This window comes from Falco punctatus, assembly GCF_963210335.1.
Source record: "Falco punctatus genome assembly, chromosome: 3".
NCBI classification, from domain to species: domain Eukaryota; kingdom Metazoa; phylum Chordata; class Aves; order Falconiformes; family Falconidae; genus Falco; species Falco punctatus.
The window spans coordinates 42,095,539-42,116,219 of record NC_137582.1 but is presented as its reverse complement, the minus strand read 5'-3'; the positions used below and the strand labels follow the sequence as shown (position 1 = coordinate 42,116,219).

Here is a 20,681-nt window from a genome sequence, read left to right as displayed (position 1 = left end):
TAGTAAAAGAGGCTAAAAGAAACAAAACCTGCAATTTCTCTTTCTGAGAAGCAGAAAGTGAACTATTTGAAGAGGCCAATTATGGAAGCTGAGATCAATATAGCATTAAAAATCACTAAGGATGACATGCCAGATGATGACAGATTATCATATGAATTAAATCTTTGCTAGAAGGAACAATTATCACAGCACCTATTAGAAGCTTTCTGTTGTGATTTCAGTACAGCAAATCTCCTCTTATCAATGAACAAAACCCTCAATAATACTGACTGGGGAAAAAAAAGCCATCAGATTCCCTACTGTGGTAAAGAAGTCGGGGAGCAGTGTAACAGATAAAGTGCCCACTAAAATGTGGCAGGTTGCAGGTGGGGAGCTGGAGATGAGAGTGATCAAATTATTTTTAACATATTTCTCTAGAAAATGAGGCTCCTCACAGTTATCCACAAAGCTGGTGATGTTCATGAGCCCAGAATAGTTTTCTTGATAGCTGCAAGAAGGCTTTGAGTGGCAGTAGCTACATACTATCGTGCAAAATTTTAAGGTAAGGATGATATTCAGCCAGTGAATTAAGATGTTATACAAATCCCCATCAGCAACTGGAATCAAAAATTATTCCCTCCCATATAGATTAAGCAGAAATGAAAGGCAGGGGTCTCTGGGGTTGTTGCTTGTGCCGTTGGAAGTGGGAATGTTGAAACTCAGGAAAACACGGAGTCTATGTCCTGGCCTCCCTTGTTGCTAATGTATGCTAAATGTTTTATTTCTAACCTCAGAAATTCAAGACTAGTAAGTCTGGGGCAAGCTAATTGTCTAATCCTGTATTTCAATGTCATTCAGACACAAACAGAATTTTCTGTGTGAATCATTTATCACATTTGATAAGCATTATTAAATCTACTCTGGCTATATCGGAATGAGATGAGTCCACCCCAGACAAAGTAAAAGCAGATCCCTTTTCCACTACAAGCAGTCTCAAATACCTGCTGGCCCTGCAGGCAGGCATCCCCCTGCCACCCTAGGGTGGTCTGCTCGCTGTTGGCCGATGGGTTGTTACTTGCTCCTTTCAGTTGGAAGCGCTCCCTCCTGATGCAGCTCAGAAGCCTAGGAGAAACCAGCACCCCTTCCCCATCCTTTCAATATGGTGCTGTACAGAAATCCCAATCTGCACTTCCCTGTGAGGAGGAGAGTGTATACAGAAAACAAGTAGAAATTTTCTTGTGGTTATTGCACCCAAATACAGGGCAGGGAGCATGATCCTTACCTTGGAGCTGCCGTGCCGGCGGAGTGGGGCTCTTGGAGGGAGCCTGCGCCGAGGAGCTGGGCTGCATGGCAATGCCCCAGCCTGGCTGCTGCATTGTGTGAGTGCCCTAATTGGGAATGCCAGGTCTCATCCATCCAGCAAAGCGTGCTGAAAGCACAGTCGCCTGCCGGGGCTCGGGACTGTCCTACCCCGCTCCTGGCTGAGAAATGAACTGTAATCACAGCCAGACAGTATAGGGGACTACTTGCGGTGAGTACTGTATATGGCAATACGTGGGAAGGGTTTTAAGCCCCTTGTTGCAGTTAGAGCGAGTGCATAGGATGTTGTTCTGTGTTTTCTCTCTTTCCTGAACTTTTAACCTCATCCTACCTCTACCCATGCTCAAAATGACAGCCATCGAAAAGAGGGGAGGCGGGGGAATGCTTTCCATTCCTTTCTCTGTCTAAATATGCAAATATACAAATATGCTTAAACTAGCCATAGGCTTTGATACGGCTTTCTCTCCCACTGAGTGACTCCATCCTCCCAGCCAATGTGGTGGGACCCATGAGTAAAAGGAAGATTATTTTAAGGTAAGGTACTTTATTGTAGGACAGATGCCAAAAGAAAGCAAGAAAGCACTTAGTTTTAATGCACAACGGTTTTACCAATGCTCTCGATTTTGAGGTAACATATGGTGTATTATAAGCTAAGTCATCCAATTGTATGTACTGACATCTCCAAAAAAGAAAACATTTTAAGGAGTATACCTTCTTAATGTTACTGGAGAAGGCTATTCACTTTCCAGTTCACTTCTTGCTGATTTGTGGATGTTAAAAATGAAAAGCCAAAAATAGTTCTTAACTTTGCCAGCGAGATCCACATCAATGCATATCTGTCAGTACTACCCACTTAGCCTGTGGTTCCTCTGCATAACTCAACAGAAGGTCAGAGCCATTCTGAAAGGTCCACAATGGGAATAAGATGTGGTGACAGGCAGTGCTGAGGCGCCGGAGATGTCGACAGGATCTCCAAATATCCAATGGCCTCAGAAAACAGAACTCTGAGCTGTAGAAAGTAAATTTGTCTAATGTAGGAAAGGTAATCTTGCGTGAAATGGGTGCTTTAGACATATTCACGGGATTCTTGGAGATACTGGGGTGCCTAAGCATTTATGCATCCTATTTATGGGCTGCTGGGCTACCCAAAAAGCACTGAAGTTGCTGAGCAGCTGACTATCAAACTTTAACCCATCATATTTTTACAACTGAGAGTTGTTAAGTGGCAATCTTTTTATACTCCTCCAACAAATCCCATTAGAAAATATTTCTAAATTAATTTTTCTCCATTTGGGATTTTCTCCTAGTAAGTATCTATGGCACTATATGGTGCATTTTAAGTGGAATAAAATTATTTCAATTTGTTCACTACTTTATTTCCCAAAGTACCTCATAGCTTGCAAAGAAAATAACAAAAAAGATAATCATTCTTGGTTTATATTTTTCAAGAGTAGAAGTAACTATGGCTTAGGTTAGGTTTGGAATTTATGAGCATATGCTTTGTAATCTGGTATCTACACTTTTGCCGTCTGCTTTTGCACAATTAAATGTATAATTAGGATTTTAGATGACACAGGCATAGATTTCCTGCTTTACCACAGATTTGGTTAATGACTTAAGTTAACTGTTCACTGGCTTCCCAAATGATATTCAGCAATGATGGGAGTCATTTCAAATTTCCAGAGTTAAAAATGGGATGTAACGGTAAATTCATCACATGCCACGAGATGCCTATGATTCTGTTAGCTGCCTGTGATACTGGCAACTAACAGAAAAGCAGCTAGAAAGGCTTGGCATGTTGAGGAAACTTAGAGGGGAAGGTTGACATATTTGCCCTCAGGTGTGCACTTAAAAATCTATTTTTTGTCTACATGTTATTAATACTCTGTAGACCCACTGTGAAATAGCTAAAAAGTCTAGAGTTAACACTGAAAAAAAGAAATTTTTTTTGCTTCCTGGGCACTCAGATGGTAGCTTTAGTTAGCAGCAACTTGTTGAAACTGAGATCTTGTCTTGGTTAATGAATTGAAGCATAAGGCATACCTTTATTTTACATATAAAATCCAGTGGGGACATGACTTCATTTGTGGTTGCTGCCTCTAATGGAGACAGACCTGAAGGCATAGAGTTAGGTGCAAAATTTCTCACCACTACCAAGGGGTAAGGTCCTGCTTCCCCTTCACAAATCTCCTTCTTTGCCCGCTCTCTGCCCTGTTCTCCAGCAACTTCATTTTGGCACCACCACCCACCATGAGCAAGCTCGACTCCCCAAGCTGACAGGAAAGGCAGCAAAAGCGTGGGCAATTCTTTGCTGGTTTTGGCAAGTTAAATCTCTCAGCTAATGGACTCTGCCACAAGGCAAGTGTGGGAGGAAGGCAAGAGATGAAGAAGGAAAGAGGCAGAAGGCCAGACAGTGCAAGGAGCTGGGCAAAGGAGAGCAAGCAGGAGGTGATGGCAGTATAGCACGTGAAGCCAACAGTGGGGATGTGTGCTGCAGGTGGAGAAGTACCACCACGCTGTGCTCTGCCCAGCTTCATCGACCTGATAAAGGAGCCTCTCAGAAAATCTACAACAGTTCTTTTTTTCAAAAAGTTGAGTAATTTGGATCTGGGACAAAGAAAAAGGAAATTTTGGTTCATCCTGCAGACAGGATGTGGGTGTTTATTTTAGTGAGGGATATTTCTGTTTTTAAACAATTGTATGATACGCTTCTTCTTGCTATGCTATGGACTAAGGCAGCCATTTCTACCTCTTTTTGAAGCTACAACATTCTCCTTTTCACCTTCTGACTTAAAAGATGGTCCCTGGAAGAGGCCGCAGGGGAAAACTTAGGAACTGCATACAGGAAAGTGTAAGTGTCCAGCTGACACTCCACAAGTGTGATACAGATGTTTCAGATCATATTTATGTTCCACGAATGTGTATCAGATAAGCAGCAACTGAAGTGCAAAGTCCCGGATAGAGGGATTATACTGACATCCTTATGGCCTAGTCACCAAATCTTAAAAATGCATATTAGTATTTCAGTTGCTGTTAAAAGTGCTTTGCTTATGCTCTTATGCCATCAGTTATGCACAAAATATTTGTGTGGTGGTTCTTGCCAGGCCCTGATTTTTAGCTATTAGCAACACTTACATGCAGAAGTAAAATAGTGTAAGATCTTAAGGTTAACTTGGACAGTTTCAGGTAAATTAGGCTAAAGATCCTTCTCCATAGATCTAGTGGGTGGAAAATCTCACTAGCTTCCACCACAATCTCCACAGAAAAATTGCTGATTCCCTTTTGCTACAGAGATACTCAGAAAGAAGTAAACAAGTACTAAACCACTCTCAGGTGCTGCCGTTTACTTACTGGCCACGTTGCAATCAGAGGTGCATACGTATAGTAGGGCTAGAGTTAATCTCAGGTCCTGATAGCAGTGGAGTACTGCTGACAGCAGCCAAATAGGCCAAGTCCTTGTGTGTCTCATTGCTGCAGAAAGTACCATCCCCCGCTCACCCACGACTTTAAACTTGATTTGGTATTCTGCTGTCAAACCTCCAGCTGTAATGCAGATGTAGCCTCCGAGAAGCCTTTTTAAAGTCCTTCTCCCACTGTCCTAGTACCTTTTCTTCAGGGTAGTTTGCACTACAGTCGTATCCTAAGCCAGAAATCATCCTCAGCATTTGCCTGGATGCCGCTCAGATGGCACACTTGGCAGACCTGGGTGACACTTCAGAGTCTCTGTAACATCTCAGCCCTAAAAACGGGTGAGGAGCAGGTGCAGAGGCAGCCGTGCGAAGTCACCTGCTGCTCTCTGGAGAGGCAAGCAGAAAGGGTACCCTGTGCCTTTTCCCATTCCCCTGAATTTACCCATTTGGTTTAGCCAAAGAAAATAACCTAGAGGCAGAAGGAAGGAGGAAACTGAGTAGATGTTACTGAGACCATGGTAGCTAGCTGATTTAGTGAAGAAAAAGGCAAGATATGTTTATGTAAACACATAGTGGTAAAACACCACTGTGGGACTGTAATGTAAGTTGTATCATCAACACATGAAAAAACCCACAGCTGAGACACAGCTCTTTGGGGTCAGAGCCAAGAGAAGCTTCTGCAACAGTGCTCCAGTGGGGTTAGGGTGCTGCACTGGGAGGTGGCCCAGCTGTGCTTTCCCCATTGTTCGAAACTTCACCCCAGTCAGCTGCCCGCCTCAGCAGGGGCTGGCACGGCTGTTTGCCCTCTCCTCACTCCACTCATGGACCCATAGAGCAGAAGCTGTTTTATCGAGGTCTCCAGGGCCATGAATTTTGCACATCAGGGCAGGTATAACTAAGTCTGTGGTACAACTTAAGAAATATATACATTGCAAGCTGGGTACTTGCCAAGGCAGAAAAACTCACCTGCAAGAAAGGGTTAAACTGCAGTTCATCACAGACATCTATGGCTCCAGGCCTCATTCGGAAGTGTGCAGGGCTCCAGTGCTCTGTTCAAGCACATGTCCATCAGACAAACTACCAGAGGAGGGAAAGCCAGCATTTGCAAAAAATATGACTGCCGGATTTTTCTGGGACATAGGATTCATGTGCTTCTCTGAGAGTTTTAAATTAGTTGGAATGTCCAACTGCCTCCTTTCGTGAGAAATCTTTTCTGACAAAAGCGTTGCTGACCCCTCCGTCTGCAGCTAGGAACGCTTTGAGTGGATACTGTTATGACGTATAGAATAGCTAATGACTCTTCTGTGTGCAGTGATCTTTTAATGAGCAGCAAGATCCTGGGAAGAATAAAATAATTCCTCCAAACCAAGAACTTAACTCACTTTGAAATTAAATCAGAAACCCCAAATGAATGTACTGGCTAATCTGTATGAATGTTCTGCCTAGGATGGATGACCATTTTGTCTAAGCATACTTCATTAACTGTATGACAGCAAACCCTACTATAGCTGGAGTACTTAAAATTTAAAGGGTCCAGTATTTCCCAGACATTTTATTTTTTTTCCCCTGAACCTAGGTCCTTACTAATTAAGGAAGTCCAGCTTTAGAGGTGGAGCAATACCAAAAAAGTACCAATAAAATTTTTAAAGCTCTCTAAAACATTTTAATACCTTATTTCATGTGGCATATACAGAGTTATGATGGTTTGTAAGGTATAAAGTTTTTTATTAGTGCTCCATTGGGAAGACGGCATAACTCAATCATTGCTTGCAACTCATTTAATGCACATCACCACAGCATTTGACTGGCTTACTTATCACAAATTTAAGTCAGTAAAATATTTGCCTCAGCAGCCCATTACACACACAAAGAGAGAGTTAACTACAAACTAATTTAGGGAATTAGTGGCCAGTTACAAAACACAGCATAAACACACCAACTTTTCTACAGATTATGCCAAATTATCCGCAAAAGCTTGTAGGTCTCACAGTGTTTTCCCCAAAGAATGTGTAGTACAAAAATTGTAAAATCAAGTGACTTGTGCTTTAACATCTTTTTATGAAACAAATGGTAAAACGGATAGGGGAGGTATAACATTCATTTTTTCCCTCTCCCTTCACATCCTCTCTTCCTTCCCCAACATTTAGAAAATTTCACTTCAAATAAATTAAGCAAGACTAGAAGGCTCCCCTTTTAAATGCCTGCTTCTTTCCATGCTTGCTGTCATCTGACAAACCCAGAGGTTTTAAAAGCTCAGTCGGCCTGTCCCCAAAGTGCACACTGATGGTGACACCACACATAGTACAGTCATTTCTCAGGTGATCATTGCTCTTGGTTTCCCGCTTACACAGGAGGCTACATGCAGAGGGGGAAATGGGGCAACTATCAGAGCATCCCAGATGGCATCTGTATGTGTCCAAAAGAGAAGAGAGGCTGGTCATCCTCTGTTATTCTGTATGTCATCAGCAGAGCATTGGGAGATTAGTTGTGTTTTAGGCTGAGAATTTCCTTTGAATTACAAAGTCTTGGTTAATAACCTCCTCCTGTTTATCATGGAACAAACAAAGATGGCTGTAGCATAGTGTTTTGTTGTCTTATGATATAGCATACTGATCTCCTATAATGAACTTGGAGCTTGATGTGTATGTCAATGGAAAAAGGAAAAAAAACCTGCTTTAACAGGAGCAGATTAAAGGCCCAGATACACCAATGTTTGTGAAACAAGGATTTCAATTTTGATCATCAGAGATTTAAGGAGTAAAAATTGCTTCTTCTAGTAAGATTATAAGAACTATTTCAATCTATTCCTACTAATATTAGCCTCTACCAGTTGTATGTATGGAAGGCACATTCTTCAAGGCTACATGTGACCATGATATGAAAAGCTGCTTGGTTGACATTAGAACAAACAAATGATCCCCTGGAATTGTTTTCATGGAAATGTGAGAAAAGCCTGCTGGTTACATCATTTACCTGAAATCTAGAATGCTAGATTAAAAATTGCTGTGCTGTCCAATTTGAAACAGGGATATGAACAATAGACTAGAGAAATGTGATAACCATTGGGGCTATAAAACCAGTCTTGCTCTCGCTTGGATGTTTAATTATTTATACAAAATAGAATATTCCCAATAAGAGACTAAAAACTTGGCAACTGAGAATAAAAATGTATTATACTTTGACATCCTTTTGAAAATCTATCTACAACTGGCTGGAGTATATGTATTTGAAAATTGCAGAGTTGCAAAAAATTCCAGTGCACTGAACATGCTCCATCCTCATACAGCTCTGATGTGTCAGCTGGGTTGATCATATACCTTCCCAGAGCTGCAAGAGAGGTACAGGTCTCCCCTGACATTACTTGATATTTACTAGACTGGAAAAAAGATTGTGTATGAATTTAACGTATTGTTTGCCATAAAACAGAAGGAGGAAGAAACAGCCTAGTTAATGTTGAAAGCTGCAGATTTTGAAAGAGGCAAGAATAAACAGGTGAGTAGATGAATGAGATTTATAGGAGTCAAAGGACAGCGGGAGAGCTTAGAAATAGAAGAGTGATTTTAAAAAGGCAATAGCTATGAACATTCCACCCCTGACTAGGAATTAAATAACCATCAGAGTATATTTCTCTTCTCTATCCCTTAGTAGCTGGTCTACAAAGGGCACGATATCCTACTTCATTTCATTCATGAAGCTGGGAACCCAAATCTGCTGTAGACTTCTGCTGGGGAACATCAAGGTGTTGTTGGGTTTTCAGTTTTCCTTTTTTCAAAAAATGGGCAAAAAACAAGGTAGATGTTACCAAAACAGTTGAAACGTCATAAAATCTCAGGCCAATTGCTTCAGCCAGAATGACAACAACCTGAGAAGCTTCAGGATTCTCTTGTATATCCCCAACTATAGTTGTAAACTTGCATGTAACCCATGCCTTATTAAACGACACCTTAATTTGAGAACTTAGAAGTGCTTTGAACACTTGATCATTGAATCTAAATGTTCTTTTAACTTCTTTTAACTTCCTTCTTAAAAAAAACATCAAAGTACAAAACATATTTCAAAGAGCCAGTCTATCAGCAGTTAATAGCTCGGTTCTGTTGTGCATACGCAGGCAAAATCCTCACTGAAGTTAGTTTCTAAGTTCAGAGAGTTCCTTTTCACTGGATTGCTTTAAAGAAGTATGGAATTGCTGTCCCAGAAAGTATATGGCTCAAATTAAATTGCTACAGCAGTTAGGTTCAGGGACTAGAGCCCGGGGACTTGTGGGATTTATGACTCAGTGGGTCCATCAAAGCCATATGGTCTGGGAAGTTAAAGAAAGCCATTGTAGATGTGGAATAATATTGGTGGCAAGGCAGGAATCTTGGGTGCCACTGTAGTGATTTAGAAGCAACGCAAAGATGGCCCTGGACTTAGACTTCCAGAAAGCTTCACATTGTGCAGAAGCTGTATGGAAATCATAGAATCATTTAGGTTGGAAAAGACCTTTGAGATCATCAAGTCCAAGTTAACCCAGGGCTGCCAAGTCTATCACTAAACAATGTCACTAAGTGCCATGTCTACATGGTTTTTAAACACTTGCAAGGATGGTGATTCCACCACGTCCCTGAGCAGCCTGTTCCAATGCTTGACCACCCTTTCAGTGAAGAAATTCTTCCAAATATCTAATCTAAACTTCCCCTGGCACAACCATTTCCTCTTGTTCTATTGCTTGTTATCTGGGAGAAGAGACAGACACCCTCCTCGCTGCAACCCCCTTTCAGATAGTTGTAGACAGCGACAAGGTCCCCCCCCAGCCTCCTTTTCTCCAGGCTAAACACCCCCAGTTCCCCCAGCCGCTCCTCGTAACACTTGTGCTCCAGCCCCTCCACCAGCTTCGCTGCCCGTCTCTGGACACGCTCCAGCCCCTCAATGTCCCTCCTGCAGTGAGGGGCCCAAACCTGAACACGGCATTCGAGGGGCGGCCTCACCAGTGCCCAGTGCAGGGGGACGGTCACTGCCCTGGTCCTGCTGGCCACATGGTTTCTGACACAAGCCAGGGGGCTGTTGGCCTTCCTGGCCACCTGGGCACACTGCTGGCTCACGTTCAGCCGGCTGTCGACCAGCACCCCCAGGGCCTTTTCCTCTGGGCAGCTTCCCAGCCGCTCTGCCCCAAGCGTACAGTGGTGCTCTCTGCAAGGTTACTGCTGCTCCAGCAAGGCAAGTGTCTCCATTCACTTAGCAAAGAACAGTAAGGGACCTCATCCTCTGGCCAGGTTTTGGCCTTGAAGGCTGACAGGTCCCTCTAACTAAGGGTACCAAGAGGTGCCTGTAAAAGGGAGATAGGTGTCCTGTTTTCCCCAGCTGTGCTCCACCATCATGAATGTCTTTCAGGGAAGTTGGATATAGCTAGAATTTGTAATGCCTTCAGCTGGGAGGATAGCTGCAGCTGCTAGGATGCTACCTTATGACTGCCTGCACCTACCTACTCTCCATCTCTACTGGAAATAGCCTCTTCCCACTTTTGCTGTTTAGATCTAAGGTTGTTGGAATAATGAATGGGGAATTAGTCCTAATCCAGTATATTACGCCAAGCACATGGTGAAAGTGATTCAACATATTAGCCCAAGGCTATGATGAAAGCGAGCTTTCCCTCCTACGTGGGACTGTGAGCTGGACAGATGAAGTGTGGACCCACTGTAGTTTCTCCCTGCAGGCTGCTGCCCAAGGCAGCTGCCTGTGCTGTCAGTTCTCTACCTTCGCCCTGGAAATTCCTGGGTGAAGGAGGCAGTTTCATCTCTCCTTCAGATCAGTAACTCCTAGATAGATTCCTCTGCAGGTCTTTGCTTAGAGAGTAACTCTGGGTTTCATGTGTGTTTCACTCAGCAAATCATATTTAAATCCATAATATGAAAGTGATGCTTACAATATGAGGACAGATACACACTTCCATGGTAAGCAATGGCTCTTTGCCATTTTACACCATGGAGAGCAATTTATACAAGAGAATCAATTCAATTAACAGATACAGAAAACTCATCTTCCTTGTGTAAATTATGAATTTTTTCTGAAAATCAATTTGCATGTGATCTTTTCTATTTATTAGAATGTGAGACTAATGCAAATATATGTTATTTTACATATATCATCTATAATACATGTTCTTATTTTGGGGAATTTGTACTTATTGTATAACTCTTCCCGAATGACTCAGTTTGGAAGCGCTGCTTTCATAAAGACCACGTCTCTGTTTATGGTCTTCTTCAATGCTCAAGTTAAAGAACTACTTGGGAAAGACAGTGAACACTTGCAGTCAGATGGATTAAGCAGGATCTTAACTAAAAATCAGCTTTGAAGTTGGCAACATCTTCTGCTCTACAGCAGAAAGCTCTGAGGAAGCTTTTCCACAGTTGCAACAATATCCGCTTTAGTACAACAAATACTTCCAAAGTCATATTATTTTGTGATATGTTTGTCTTTTTGGCTAATGGTGTGGGGATTTTGTTTGCTTGAACTGGTCATGGTGCTTTTGTTAAAGTTAACTGTGGACTGAGGGTTGTGCTGCACAATAGAGAACTACTCCACTTCTTCCCTCTGAGAAAATATATGACTCCTATCCCACTTCATGAACCGTTTCCTGAGTTTGAGCACATGTTTTCAGGCATGGAAATGGCTGTCCTTGCCTTATTAAGTCATTAGCATGAATATCCCTAGAGAAGCAAGGAAAAGCTTAAACACTGAAATGAGGCTCGGGGCTGAAAGCTCTTGTCTCATTCATTTATTTGCTGGTGTTGTGTGTGTGTGTGTGTGGTACAAGGGGGATTTAATCAATACTGCAAGTCAGAGACTATATGAATCTAGGTATTCACAGAGAAATATTAACATACTTTTAGTATGAGCTTACTGATGCATCAGAGTTTAGAGATGAACATTATTAATTGGTGGCAAAAGATATCTACTTCTATTTAAGAAAATATATGTATCTACTATCTTGCTTGAAAACTCAAAGAACAGAATTCTCTGTGTAGATCCCAGGTGACTTTTGTGCCTGCTACAATGCTTCTGGATGTCCTCTCACACCCCGTCACAGGCCCTCTGTGTTCTTCCGTCAACCCTCACTGCTCACAGTGCCATAAAACTGTTATAGGAAAACTCTTCTTCACATTCCAATGACTGCTGGTTTAAAAAAAAAAAAAAAAGGAAAGAAAAGAAATTCCTAAGGCCTTTCTAGATTTATACAATTCAAAGTGAACTAACAATTCTATGTATCACATTCTTTCCAACTTCCTCTGATCTGAATGCAATAGAAAGCACAGAATAAAGGAGAATCCAAGAGTAGCCAAAGCAAGTCTCCTAAAAGGGGTCACTCATGTTCTTCATGACATGAGGAGATGAGGAGATAGTGGTAGACTTGGTAGTGAGTTTCAGTGTAGCACTACTTCAGCTCAGAAGACATGTGTGTAGCACCTTGCCATTTTGTCTCCAGCATCAGCCTCCAGCACTGCTCATGATCCTGTTAGTGAACTGAGGACCTTTCCTCCTGGTGCAGAATTGGCCAGTCCCTTCTTAGTCTTCTGTTGTAATGAACTAAGCAGATATAGATCCTTAAGTTTCTCCCTTGCAGCTGTTTTTTCTGACCCTTGATTTACTGGTTCAATTTTTTCTGTTTGTAAATGTCCTTTCTAAAAAGGTCACCTTCCAGGCACTTACCTGAATTTTGCTATATAATTGTAGGTGAGTGTTTTAAGGTCAGTGGGTTTGAGTGTTTCATGCTCTGGTTGCTCAACTTAAGAGTCTGGAAGGAACTTGGAGCTTATGGAAACACATGCTTCTTCTTTTGAAAAGTCTAAAACTTACATACATACAGCATCCCCGAAACACAGTTACCTCTAGTACCAACAACAGTGATCACAAAGGCACACAAACAATGAAAGACCTGTGAAGAAGCCAAGGTTTGGGATATATATATATATATATGAGGGCAAGTAATAGTTCCTATTAAAAGATCTCATGGTACTTTTCATATTCACTGAAACAAGACCTTATTTTTTTAAGCCTGCATCTGAATTACCCAAACACAGTAATCATGGATGCGTGTAATTTTTTTCCCCTCCTCCTGCTTGATCCCAAATTTAAATCATAATGCTGACCTCGTGACGTCACTCTCAATCATTTCCACATGGCTTCACTTGTAGGATCAAAAAGAAGGTGAAGCTCTCTTGTGTCAGCAGAAAGCTGATTTGGGGGATGGCAAGATAATTCAATGAAATTACTAGTAATGACAAGGAGACTTCAAAGAAGCCTGCAGGTAAAGTACTATTCTTTTTCAGTAAATATTTGTTCTGCCTCAAATTTACCATGTTGGTAGAAGTTCAGTTTAAAGGGGGCTGTGCTCGTAAGGAGATCCCGAGTCTTCAGATGCTGCGGTTCTTTTAGAAAATCTCCTGAATTTAAAATCCACAGGTGAATTCCAGAAAATAAACCTCAGTGACAAACAAAGTAAGACAACAGCATGTTGGGTTGCCCAGCATCATATTTCCATTTTCTCTGGTACGTTAGTTTTCTAAAGGTGGCATTTTGGCTCCGATCGAATGGAAGGGCAAAGGTTACTGAATGCGAGACTGTGGCTGCTGGAAAAGAGAACAACCACTACAATGGTGGGGAAAGGCAGGCCACCAGCGCTAAGCACAGAGATATGCGGGAAATTGGCAAGTAGGAAGAGGATGTCATTTTCTGAGAAACCAGGAAATGAGCTCTATGTTCAAGCATTTCTATTTATGGTATAAGAATCGCAAATATTGCAGGAGATATTTGATACTGAGATGAGGAAATATATGTCAGGCCTTTTAGGTTTAAGCCTTTGTCTTTGCATGGGCTGCTTTTGTTCAAGGAAGCAACAATGGAAAAGAGGGGATTTGGGAGGGGGAAAAAAAAAAGGCTTCTGCTGCAGCATTTCCCAAACTATTTTTCCCGTGCCCCTCTCCCAAATTAAATCTATAATTTGTGATCCTTCTTTCCTCCTTTCCTCCCAAACTCATCCAGCATCCAGGATTACAGCTGCTCATCTCAGCTTGCAGCCCTGACAGTGTCTCTTGTACATCCCATCCCCACTGCTCCCCCCGCATCTTTCCCAGGGTGTGAGTCCTGGTTTAGGAACTGTTGTTTCCACTGGATTCAGTTCCTAGCAACCTGTCTCTAAAATACTTTGACCAAAAGGGAGCTGTTACTCAGAGACTGAGATGCTAATTCTGCTGTGTGGTGCTGACGTGAATTCAGAGTAAATCTCCTGGCCACACACCAGCATCATCCTGCTGGGCTTGTCCCTAGACGTGTAAAATCAGAAAACCTCTACAATGCATTTTTAAGTGTAGCACCTCACTCTTTTGCCCCCGAGGTTAGCTGCACTGTTTGGTTAGCAAAATGTCTCTGTGCTCATTTAATTTCTATTCTGCTGCAGCCCAAAAACATTCTCCCTCTTTTGCCATTAGCCTTTATTAATACAGACACTTTTCCTTCAAGTGTCATTAGTTCTATGTTTTAAAGAAGAAATCAAGCATTGCTTGAGGGGGGGACGGGAGAAGAAACACCATTTTCACTGCTTTTTCTGATATGTGCAGGCATAAACTGTCTGAGTCTTCTATGACAGGGTCTTTCCCAGAGCTAGTTCTCGCCCCTGCCTTTCATTTACACTGGTGACTCACCAGAGCCACTGACTCGCTTGCCTGATTCAGCAGCTGCACATCTCCTGGAAGCCATTTGCTCATCCCTTACAAGGTAGAGGCAACAGCAATGCTCAGTGCTATTTATTTGTCTATCCAAATATAGATTTTAAAGGCTCATTATAGTCACTTGACTTTGAAGCATCTTGGACCCAGAATACCAGGTAATTAAAACAAATAGACAATTTCATGGGATTTCTGGTCTTTTGTTCAAAGGTTTCTGAGTTAACTCAATCACCTCCTCTCTAAACCAAGGCATCCTTCTCCCGGTGCCTGATGATTACTTCAAGGCTAAAACATATGCATCTAAACCAAGGAAAACAACAGTGAGATGCTTTGGGAGAGTACATTTGGCAATGATTAGAAGTCGTGATCTTAGTGGTAACGCTAGACATAAGGTGCTTGCTGGCCCACACTCCTTGACCCTGAGAAGGGGACAGCGGTGTGACAGGCACACCATTCCTCACACCACCCTGCATCTGAGACCCATTTAGCTTCCCTGCAATGCACCAAAGTTGGGAGAAATTGCTGGGTGTCACCATAGCCCTTGTCACCTAGGGCACCGCCAGTGCTTCCCCTTTGTGACAGTAGGTGAATTAGGATTTTATAGGGGGATATATTTTTTTGCCTGAAAACCAAGCTGCTGCTAGTCACCGGGGATGTCTATCATGAACAAAATATGTTGCCGTTCCAGCCCTGTGCACACGAGAGGTTTCTCTGCCTCTCTGTGCCAAAGTAACATGCGCCATTGAAGGCGGTGGGTCGCATGGTGCACGGCAGAGGATGCAAAGCAGCTCCACAGGGACCACGGAGACGATGCCCATCACAGTTCCTGTCAGGCCGGCACTTGAACTTGTGTGAGATGTAGGTGATTGCTACACTTGTTTCTGAGACTGCTCGCAGCATAAAAACAGACAGTGACAGAACTGCCTGGCAATACAATCTGATGTAAAACGACAGTGGTTTTCTACTTTTTAGAAAGATTTTGTAATATGCTTGAATTGGCCACCTGGCTATCTTTGGCTGCAATTGCTAATCCTTCAATGTCCTTAACTAGTGTACTTGATACTCTAAATTAGCTAATGTTTTAAAAAGATTTTAATTTTTATTTCTGATTATGCAATGGATGTATCACTGTGTATTTTTCATGTCAGTATGATTAAAATGCTTAATCTCCTCAGAGAAATTTGCAATCATTTAAACCATTGTTAGAATCCAGCTTTAAGATTTAGGAGAGTAAAAAGCCAAGTAAATTTAGGAGGCAGCTATTTTTCCATGAGATTTTTTCACTCTCCTAAAACATTGGGACAGAATCTTTGCATAGGCAGACTCGATGCAAGTGCTATATTTATACAAGGGAATGTCTTCTGCATTCAGAAAACTGAGGTGCCCTGGGAGCAGGGTCCTAAGCCAGCAGATAATTTCTAAGCAGCTGAAGGGACTATGACAGCAAAGCAGTGGTGTGCCCTGACCCAGTGCTGGGGACAATTGGGAGACCACATGTGTGTGTTTAGGAGGGGTCGAAGTGTTCCAGATCTCACCCTGTGGACAAGACCTGAGGCTTAATTTGGGATAGGAAGCGCTCTCATCAGTGACTGCTGCTTTGGCAAATTGATCAGAATTAAATTCCAAAGAAAAAGTCTTCGGAAAACCTGGTATATGAATGACGTTGCCTGGGAAGTCTGAAATGTCATTCTGCTTGTTGAAATAAAGAACGTCAGAAAATACAATCTTTGTGTAAAAAAAGATGAAATGACCTAACCAGAACATTATGTTCATAAAGGCATTCTTTCTGTCACTCTTTATATCAATTTTCTCCACATTTTTCAATATATTCCTGACTTCTCGCAATTCAAAATGTAGTGGAACTTACATGTTCATACCTTGATCTAATAACTATTGAGCTGTATTAGTTAAACATTTTTAATTTGCCTAGGCGATGGTCAAATTTAAGACTAGGTTTCTCAAAAGTACTATTGATATCACTTGTTTTTAATACGTATTGTATTGTACAGTCTGTATCAGAACACTTTCGAGGGGATTTCTGCAGTCTAAACCAAAGGTCTTTGTGATTATTAACATTCAAAATATAAAAAGATGCTCTGTTCTTTTTATATTTTTTAATGCTCTTGAGTGAAATATTGGAATTTCAAAGTCACAAAGGGCATTCAAGTGTATGGCAGTCAGATTTTTCCTGGGAAATGTACAGATAGTTATTTTCAAGTCTGAGGGGCCTGTGTCTGGGTTGTTAGAATGAATTGCTAAGTTATACGTACAGGTGCTAAGTGTTATTACGTCAAAGCTTCAGTGCAGGAAATGAGATCACTCAAAGGTACCACAGGCACTGAAATATTAAGAACTGGGTACTGCAACCATATTTATCTGCTGGTTTCAAATCTCCCCCTGTGAAAACCACTCATTAGCCATTCTGGTGAATGCTGTGAAGGAGACCAGGCTGGCTGGGGTGGAGGGATACAATGAATTCGGACTGAGTTTTCAATTAAAATCCACAGTCTGTTCTCTTTCTGATAATCTCTAAATTCTTTTGAAGAAATTATCATTATAACTGTGTTTAATCTGTTTTCAAAACAGACTGTGAAATAGCCATTGTGTATGTACCTTCTGTTTTTATAACTTCTGCGCTTTGATATTGTAATTGATGCAAGTGGGTGCAATTAAATCTTTATTTGGAAACTTGCACCAAAGCAAGTCATTCAGAAAAAAGCCACCAATGTGCTTTGACTCTAGATTCTCACACATATTTGCACTTACAATCAAAGCTTTTGTTCTGTTAAACTAACAAGGGCTGTTTAGCATAAGAAAGAGTTAACACAAGCTGCCCTAGGTTGTGCTAATTTCAGGAATAACACTCCAATAGGAAAAAATCTGCAGGAAACTATGCTGTCCCAATAAAAATGACCAATTTTTAATTTAATAAGCAACTCACCATAAGTGGAAAGGTTTATTGTTAAAAATGGCCAATGATATACCAACGATTACTGTTATTTGGTGATCAAGTAGCTCTTTCTTGATTTTCTTAAGTGAAAGAAAGATCGCAAGAGAGCAGATCAGATCTTTATCTCAAACTACTTCCAAAATAGTCAACAAACCACTCCTTTCACTTCTTGGGCTTTTATATTGGCATAAGACAGGCAGGGATCAAGATCTGCAATTAGCTCTAATGCACGGTTTGTTAGCATGTCTTTATTATTAGTGCTGTGACACAGCTATCGATCAGCTATCACGTTACTATGCACGATTCAGGTACTGCTGTCTTAAAACTTAGCTGTGGGTTCATTTGCCTGAAAGGGTATTTTGTAGAAGGGTATGTGTAATTCATTTCAGTGAAATGATCTGCCTGCTTGGTCCCACTACAGGGCCAGACTGTAAAAGCACAAAGCTTAGTTCAGGCTGTCAGCTGCTTCTGGAAAGACTACAGCTCAAAAGCTTTTTTCTTTTGCTCAGAGACTCTCAACTAAAAGGGAAAATCTTAAATGCAATAAAAGATGGTGTGTATATGCGTATATATTTCTACACATATGTGAAACATTTTCTTTTTCTTCTCAGAAAGTTCAGGTAAACCATTTTACCATGTGTGAAACTAAGTCATGATAGCACATAGCGGGTATAGTCAGGTTTGAGAACACCTAACAGCAAGTTTAAAAACCTCTATATTCATTTATCTGGAAAATATCATCTTGGCCTTCTTGAGACCCAAAGAAGACGACTTCAAAAGGGCACTCTTTGGCAGAATACGTCTCCAGCATGAGCCAAGGCTATTTATGGAGTTCCCATGTCAGGCTGTCTTCCTGACAGGAAAGGTCAGCCCTCCTCATGAGTCTCAAACAAATATGGCAGAGACACTAACTTCAGTCTATCACTATGAGGAAACCAAACTCAAACTCCACTGAAAACTTCTTTATTGTTGATCAGACTGATTTGAATAGCACCTGGGCTAGTGCCTAAAAAAGATGCTTGTTTTCTGATGACTGCCTAGACGTAATTCAGCATCTGAGGGATAGGTCTCACCTCCCGTACTAGGACAATTGCTCATTAGTAGAGCACTGTGTCCCTAGTGCCACCCTTCAGGAGATGACGGTTGTAAAGTTTCTCCAGTCTGACTCACTGGAGATTGTGTGAGTTCCAAAATTTTATTTTAAGATCATCTCAAGTCCATTTAAGATGAGACTGTCTCTGAAAGGAGATCTATTTTCTTCCTGCTCTCCCTTGGCTGTACATCTCTGTGCCTTTTCTTGTGTCAGCAGTAGCATTTTCGTAGCTTTATGGTCTGATTAAACCTGACTGAAATTCAGCCATTAAAAAAAAATACAGTGGTCAGCTAATGTTTATGTAAAGGAATCAGCAGGAACAAGAACCAGGAGGAGCAGAGCAAGGAAAAAGGGTGGATTGTTGCTTCCAGTGGTTTTTGCTGGATGTGAGAACCTGCCCTCTGAAGCTCCATCATCTGCAGTTGGAGTGCAGCTCCTAGCTACCTCTGTGGCACCAGATGTTGGACTGCATGTCAGACCACAGCCTTACTGCAATCCTATCATGAATTCTGATTTTTCAGAGTAAAAGTGACTCTCTGATAGCATTCAGTTTGAAGAAAATGTTAGAAAGGCCTTGGATTTAATAAAGTGTAGAATGAAAACAAGTTTTGAAACTAATTGCAAAACTACATTTCTGTCCTTTTTTTAGAACCATGTGTACGGCCTTGGGAGGAGAATGAGCTAACTATGAAAAAATATTTCAAATTCCCTAGGACCGTACAGAAGTAAGAATGGCTCTGCCTTTAATGCTAGCCTAACTAAGCAGGTTCCACCTTCCCACTGATTGATAACAGAATGAAGGAAGAGGAAAAATATTTTTCCCTCCCTTAAACCAAATGTGGAATTCAAATAAAAACAAAATAAACCAGCCAGGCAAATATTACAACTTCCTGCTCTGGTCCTTTTAAAATTCAGCTTCACTGACAAAAGTTTGGAAGAGATTCAGTGCCCTAAATTACCACTGAGAGTAAATAGTAATTATATTTGCCATCAGAGGAGGTTTCGGGTAAGTGTCAGCCTAAGGACAGCAGATGGGACTATCTGTTGGGAGTTTCTCTTTGCTGCTGTAGTAGGTTTTGTTTGGACAGAGAAAGGAAAGCAGAGGGAGAGGGAGTGGGAAGGAAGGGCTGAAGCGCTGCTCAGGCCAACGGTGGCATCAGGAGCAGCAGCTTTTCCAGCCAGACTTCTATTCAGTCACTTTCAGTCCTGCCCCGTTCCTCTCTGCTGTGTCCCTTCCTCTGTAGTGGTCACAACCTGGGAAGTGCCAAGGGACTGCCTAAGTAAAGACAGGGAGCGTGACTGCTGTGCTAAAGGGCGGTGGGGGAGAGCTGTGGCGGAAGCCACGAGGATGAGGAACAAGATCCTCCTTTGCCACAAAAGTTGAAGAAGAGAAAGTGCAGAGAGGGGCAGAGGGGCAGAAATCTCTTTTCTCACCCACAGCCTTTCAGCAATGCCACAGCCAGCAGGCTCTGCAACCCAGTGCCTTTTTTCAGACTCTCTTTTGGGAAAACCTCCCTGAAATGCATCAAGCCCTGTCAGCACCCCTTTCCTGCAACTATTCCCCTAAAATCTTTCCCTAACCCCTCCAAAACCTTTCCCTTTCTTTGAAGGCCCTTGAATTCCTCGCTGCCCAGCTTGAATGCCCTCAACCTCTTCCGCTTTCCTGAAATTTGGCTAATACCTTCTTGTCCTCCAAAGTACCATGACTTTTTCCATCTTTTCTCCCCCAAATCATTCTGCCACTACTGCAAGACAGAATTTTGACTATCCTTTCCTCATCCTTGGGACAATACAATTACATCCTGTCAATAAGCGGAACAATCTGCTGCTCAGTAGGCACCTCAGATGGCTTCACTCATGCCTGCCTAAATTAGCTTTGCTTGGGAAGAAATGACATCTCTCTTTATCACTGAAGACCTTCATCAATATTGACACAAGACCTGCACCTGTTCTTGGGACTTTTTATATATCCAGAGAGATTTTTCTGACCTGTAAAGTAATCACTATGTCTTACAGCAACTCTCCACCTCATGCTAACACTTCTCTCTCTATTTGTTTCAATATCACATTTCAGTTTTTACTCTGTCATCACTTTTTTAGTTTTCTCTACAATTAATTTTTTTTACCAACACAAGAAGTGATCCATAGATGTTTCCAGGAAGTGAACTAGAGGTTCTGGCAGTAAAGTGAAAACATTCTGGGCTTTTGGGACCTAGAAAGGGAATGAC

The 20,681-nt window shown here is 41.8% G+C and overlaps 1 long non-coding RNA gene across 1 annotated transcript in view; it reads right to left on the bottom strand.

Annotated features, from left to right (window-relative positions):
- LOC308060214 overlaps window positions 1-20,142 on the bottom strand; it is a 41,595-nt gene extending 21,453 nt beyond the window's left edge. The window contains exon 1 of the long non-coding RNA XR_013926647.1: window positions 981-20,142. This is a non-coding gene — a long non-coding RNA (uncharacterized lncRNA). The remainder of the gene's footprint in view (window positions 1-980) is intronic.
- Between the last annotated feature and the right edge of the window lie 539 nt (window positions 20,143-20,681).